The 7,025-nt window shown below is 39.4% G+C and overlaps 1 pseudogene; it reads left to right on the top strand.

The window, feature by feature from the left end:
* The first annotated feature begins 703 nt into the window (after positions 1-703).
* LOC128654883 (uncharacterized) lies at positions 704-820 on the top strand (annotated as a pseudogene).
* Positions 821-7,025: the final 6,205 nt, after the last annotated feature.

Here is a 7,025-nt window from a genome sequence, read left to right on the forward strand (position 1 = left end):
GCGAATATTCAGATCTGGTACTGTTTGCTTCAGTCACCTTACCACAATTGTTAGGGATGCAGCTGGTAGAAAAAATACACGTAGAAAGAGCACACAGGACAGGAGAAATAAGGGACTCACAAGAAGGTAATCAGCGTCCCAGGATGGTAATAATTAAGTATTTGAATTTCCAACATAAGGAAGAGATCATGAGACATTATAGGAAAATTCCGGGGTTTAAGATAGGTACAAGGCCTGTCTTTCTCTTTCAGGACTTCTCAATGGAAACCTCTTCAAAGAGAAAGGCAATGGCACCTTACTGCTCTAGCTTAATTAAGGCAGGGATCCAGGCTAACATGAGGTATCCAGCTAAAATTGTAATCTTTTCAGAAGGGAGTGTGACCGTATTGAATACACCAACAGAAGCGAAACAATATTGCATAGAAAAGAGTATTGTGTTATGATAGAATGCCTATGTTTATGTAGTAATTTGGAAACGGTAGATGTACAATATGTTTGTCAGTTATCTTGTTTGCAGCGGAGGGATGGGGGCTTCCTTTTTTTTTTTTTTTTTTTCTTCTCTCTCTCCCCTTTCCCTCTTTTTCTTCTCTCTTCTTCTTCTTCCTCTTCCTCTTCTTCTTCCCTTTTTCTACTTCTCCCGTATCCCTCTCTTTTTCTTATATGTGTGCCTTGAGACGAAACAATTTCTTTCTGCGTATTACAGGTCTACCCATAAGCGGCCTTGAACACCCGATCCCGTATGATCTCGGAAGTGGAGCAGGGCTGGGCCTGGTTAGTACCGGGTTGGGTGACCGCCAGGGAACATCAGGTGTGGTAGACAGCTTGGAAAAGGCAACGGTTAGAGTAGTCCTCACATCGGGGAAGGTAGGAAGAAAATTAATGGTACCTGATAATGGTTTTATAATAAAAATTCTTTTTTTTAATTAAATGTTGAAATGTGTATCCTGGAATGTAGGAGGTATTACCTCCCCTAATAAAAGGAAAAATGTCCTTAGATTGCTAAAGCGCCAAAAGCCCGACGTCATTTTTTTGCAAGAGTTGCATTTGAAAGAGGCGGAAATAAATAAGCTGCACACTAATTGGATTGCTGAAATCATAGCAACACCTTGCAATAGTAGGAAACGCGGAGTAGCCTTAATTTTTAACAATAATCTTACATATGTGATAAAGAATCAAATGCTAGACCCAAGCGGGAGATATATAGTTGTACAAGCTGAAATGAATAAGAGGTTGTGGACTTTTTGTAACATATATGCCCCAAATGAAACCGAGCCAGATTTTTGGGACATGATAAAAAAGAAAGTGGCAAAATATTTAGGACAAAATATAGTGATGGCCGGTGACTTTAATGCGACGATGTGCCCAGAAATCGACAGGCTAAGATCACGGGCTGTTAGGAAACACAATAGAGAGGCAAAGCTCTTACAAGAGTTTGCAAAGTCTCTTAAATTAAGAGATATATGGCGTGTGCAGCATCCGGATGAGCGTGCTTTTTCGTGCGAATCCAGATCATTCGTGCGAATCCAGAAATAATTTTTCACGCATAGATATGTTTCTGATTGTCGAAAGGCTATTGACCTTGGGAATAGTGACACATATAGAGGAGATAATTATTTCGGACCATGCGATAATAAGTTTAAAGCTCGTAGATCAGACGAGCAAAGGCAGAAGTAGTAATTTGTTTAGCTTTCCTAAATATATGTTCTTAGATGAACAATTCCGGAATTTCTTATCTGAAAGATGGAGGGCATATCTTAGCCAGAATAGTCCGGAGGCAAGCAGTCCAGAAATATTATGGGAAGCAGGGAAAGCAGTGATGCGAGGTGAGGTTAAAAATTATATGGTTGCAAGGAAGAGGAGGCTAACAGAAAGGGAGATCCAACTAGCTAACCAGTTTAAAAATACATATAGGAGGTATGTGGACTCCCCAAATAGCTCCTCCTGGAATTGTTATAAAGCAGCTAAACAAGAACGTGAGACATTTCTGAGAGAAAAATGGGCAAGGGAGGACATACGAACAAGGGCATTCTGTCAAGGATTTCAGGGGATAGCCACCAAACATTTGGCAAAGCTAATCAATTACAGGAGAAAAAGCAACCTAATCCCACTTGTCAAGGAAGGGTCTAAAGCGCTTACCCACCCGACAGAGATCCGAGAGGCCTTTTTTAGATATTATCAGGAACTGTATTTGAAGAAGGAGAGCGATAAGACAAGAATGTCGGATTTCTGGCAAAAGATCCAGGTTCCAACTATAGATCAAGAAGAATTAAATCAGATGAATTCCCCAATTACGGAGGATGAAATTAAAAATATGATAGATAGAACTAAAACTAATAAAGCCGCGGGGCCGGACGGATTACCGGCAGAGTTTTACAAAATTATCAAGAATGACATTTCAGGTACACTTGTAGAACTTTATAACAGCTATTTTGTACAGGGGAATCTAAAATCACCGTACTTCACAGATTCAACTGTGACTTTAATTCATAAGAAAGGGAAAGCAACGGATGAACTGGGGTCTTACCGACCAATTTCACTCCTGAATCAAGACTACAAAATTTTAACAGCCATTATTGCAGAGAGATTAAAGAAAGGGATCGGCAAACTAATACACAGTGATCAATCAGGATTCATTCCAGGGAGAAACCCTGTCCGGAATATGCGTAGGGTGTTAGTTATCTTGGATCATTACTATAACATTGTACAGACGCTAAAGAAAAATTCACTATCAGACTTAGCTATGCTTACGATTGATGCAGAGAAAGCGTTTGATTCCATAATTTGGGATCACCTATTTATGTCTCTCAAGAAATTTGGTTTTGATGGGAACCTATTTCACATGATTAAAAGGATATATACTAATCCACGTTCCCAATTGTTGGTTAACGGTGAATTATCTCGGTTTATAACTCTGCAAAGGGGCACGAGACAGGGCTGCCCACTTTCGCCCTTACTTTTTGATTTAGCACTAGAGCCATTGGCGGTCCAACTCAGGCAAGAATTAAAGGGAATAGTATGCGGGGAACATAGTATTGTAACTTCTCTGTATGCCGATGACATTATGTTATTTTTACAAAACATCAAAGAAAGTATTCCTAGATGTTTGGCAACTATTAACAATTTTACTTCCTTTTCCGGATACAAAATAAATAAGGAAAAGTCAGAGTTATTATGGATCCACCAGACAAGAACGAGCTTGGCACAACATGGCCTTAAAGTTGTTAAATCGCTAAACTATTTGGGTATTAAAATAAGTAATAATCCCAAAGAATGGTATAATCTCAACTACTCAGAGTTTTTTGATAGTCTAGCGGGAAAATTAGGAAACTGGAACATACAATACTTATCGCTTTCGGCAATTTTTTTTTGATAAAAACAATTGTCTTCCCCCGGTTATTGTTCCTCATGCAAAACCTACCATTATTGATTAATAAAAGAGATGTTGCTAGGTATAATAGAGCGTGTGCGCAGTTTTTGTGGAACAAGAAGAAAAGCCGTATAGCAATTGAGTAACTTGCTCAAAGCAAAAGATTTGCAGGGTTGGCCCTGCCGGATATTGTTAGATATAATATAGTTGCCCTTATGAAATTTGGCATAGACTGGGTAACGGAAGCAAACTATGTGACCTATTTAGATATGGAATCCATCTTGGTAAAACCTTTTGATCTTAAATCAATATTACATCATCCATTCAGGAGACATCCTAGCAATGTCAGTGCGTTGTTAACCTTTGCCAATGTGGTTCAGGCATGGCAGAAATTCTGCGGATTAGTAGGTCAAGATATTCATATATCTAAATATCTGCCGCTCAGTGGTACCCCTGATTTTATCCCAGGGATTAATGATAACTCGGTTTTCAAAATCTGGGCACACAGAGGGTTACGCTATTTTTCTCAGTTAGTCCAGGGTGAAGGGCAAGTGATACATACATTTGCAACATTGGCTGAACAGTTTCGGTTACCTAAAAATACATTCTTTGTTTACTTACAAGCCAGTAGTTATCTTTTAAAAGCTCTGCAAACACATAGAATCGTGTGGGACCCAGGAATTGATTCAGGAGTGAAATTATATGCGGGTGGGAAAAGATCTATATCATATTGGTACAAACTTCTACTAAACATGTCAGGGAAAGAACATATCAATAAAAGGAGAATGTTTCTTTTTAAGTATATCAATTTGGTGCAATCCGTAGAAATTGAACGCAGTATCAAACTAGCAGACGCTGCTACTAGAGTAATAAGCTGGAAAGAATCCCAAGTTAAACTTTTAAACAATTTTTATCTAACCCCAAAGAGGATGAGTAAATGGGTAAAGAACGGGGATAAGGGGAAATGCTTTAAATGTCAGAAAACAGGTGCGGATCTGCTACATTGTATATGGGAGTGCCCCAAAATTCGACAGTTCTGGAGCAGAATACAATTCTGGGTGAACAGGTTTTTGCAAGAGGAGTGTGTGTTTCAATTAAGAGATATTTTTCTTTTAAAAGAATATGGGTGTTATAAAGACGAGGGTCAATTAATCAACAAGGTCATCTTGGCAGCCCGGCATATGATATTTTGCAAATGGGGCGCCCACGAGGCCCCGACGGTATGCGAGATCTTTGAGCCATTGGGGCCGATTTAACAATGTGCGAGCGGACACAATCTGCTGTAGCAGATCATGTCCGCCGCACATCGATAAATGCCAACAGCATTTATCATTGCACAAGCATTTCTCATGAAATGCTTGTGCAATGCTGCCACCTGTATGCTAGCAGGGGTGTCAATAAACCTGATCGTATTTGATCGGGCTGATTGCTGTCCGCCTCCTCAGAGGTGGCGGACGAGTTAAGGAGCAGCGATCTTAGGACCGCTGCTTCTTAACTTCCGCTTCGGGCGGACCTGAAGTGGAGTGTTTCGGAAGCAGTATCCACTGCTTCATAAATCGACCCCTTTATAAGTATTTTGTGCAATATCTCTATAAAAAAAATCAGACAGTGTGAATATGACTGTAACTGTACTTTGTAATGTATTTTTGAAGTGTTTTGTGCAACTTTTTGTTTCGGAAAGTTTCATACCGTTTTGGCGCTTTTCTTTGAGAAAGCGACAAAATGGCATGAAACACATCAGGAGACGTCACACTTCACTTGTACCTACACTAAAGGTTTATGTCTGTTCCGTAAGACTGTTTTTTTTATTTAGATTAGATAAAGGTATGTTTTACTAACTTTCTATTAGTGGAGAGCCTCTATTTCATATACTGTGTACTCGCTGTACCACTGGAGGTGAATTCCCTTTGACTCATTTATCAACTGATAAAGGGATTTCTCTGGTGTCCCTATTACTCAGTAAAAATAAAAAGTTTTTTTACTATGTGAAGAACAGAAGAACATTGGAATGTAAAATATTCATAACTACCTTTGGGTTAGCGCTGTAGGTTGAACTCCTGTCGAGTTAGAGAGCAAGCTATAAGTGTTGTGTTTTTTCCAAAATGTGCTCTCCTTTGAAGTCTATGGGGAGAAGTTAGCATGGTCACGTTATTCTAAGTCCTGAAGTAAGCGCGCGTCGGCTTTCGAATGCATGCAAACATTTTACTTTCAACTTGTAATATGCGTGCTAACCTGCGCCCATTAAAACTTTACTTTGTGTGATGTTTTCGCATGTCTAGTGCTACAGGATATTGCTGGCTATATAAATAACTGATAATAATAATAATGAGCGCTAAAGTGCTAACTAGTATTCCAGTTGTAATCTGACCCTTAGGGCTCCATGTACTAAGTTGTCAATTAATCCGACATTGTAGACGCGGATAAACTCGTCGTTACTCGCCGCAGGCGAAATGGTGTCCGCTGTCACTATGTACTAATAATCCACCCAGAAATAGACACGTCTAGCCCGCCACGAGCAGTGGCGGATTATTGATAAATGTGACACCTCCCTCTCCGCGACTAAGCTAATGTACTTAAATGTCAGTAGAATTGTATGGCCAATTATTAACATGTGACATGCAAGGTGTCAGAAACGTCATAGTAGTCACGGGAAAAGAATTTGGCTACTATAAAAGTGCAACTTTTCTAAACAACTTTATTATTGTTCCAAATTTTTTGAACAGTGACTACAGTGCGTTAGATGGCAAACAAACATATCGAGGAAAAATAACCATCATAGCCCCTATGACTTTTGATAAGTGGCGTGAAAAAGCTGATTGACTCATTCCAATAATGACGCTAAAAACTGCCTGAAAGAATCCTGTTGCCATAAAATGCAATACAGCTAATAGTTTCAAAAGTCCCGGGAATAACTCGTGAACGAGCCGTCATCGGCTCCAAATAATCTTCGATCTCTCGATACAGGTGTAATATGGATTCACGATCAAGCCGGAATCTTTGCATGATCTCTCGGTCAGAAAGTCTGTGCAAACCAACACGTGGAACGAATACATGGGGGATATGAACTCTCCTTCTAACCAATCGATTAGCGACATTTCCAGTATTCTGTCTTCTAGACCGGATTTGCATCACACAGAGAATAAACAAATACAGAAGTGTCTCCATAGCTGCTGAAATCAAGAATGTAAGTACAATGATATTACTGCCTCTACAGTAATATCATTGACTTTCCTATGCTTTTGTACCTTGCCCGCCACCTAAAACGTGGCGAGGTAAAAATAATGAGGTGGGAGCAGAAAATGTAGCGAGCGGACAAATAGATTTTTTACTACATTAGTTTATGGCAAGTTGGTGGTCAAATTTGTCTATTTACAGTGAAAAATGGAGAGGTAGCACGGTTTGGCGGATAAGTACGCTCGCAATTTTAAATATGCGGGTTTGAACATCATTGACTACTTTGTACATATCAGTTTGCGAGTTTTGACGCGAGATTTTTTGCGGGTAGCTCGCTGACTGCTTAGTACATGGAGCCCTTAGTGTTGTGTGCACAGTCAGGTGTATGTAGGGAATGAGAGGTACATATATTTATGGTCATATGGATAATCTACTTTTGAATAATAAACATTTTTAATGTTTAGCATTAATGATATTTAATTAT

Source organism: Bombina bombina, chromosome 3 (assembly GCF_027579735.1).
Source record: "Bombina bombina isolate aBomBom1 chromosome 3, aBomBom1.pri, whole genome shotgun sequence".
Classification (NCBI taxonomy): Eukaryota; Metazoa; Chordata; class Amphibia; order Anura; family Bombinatoridae; genus Bombina; species Bombina bombina.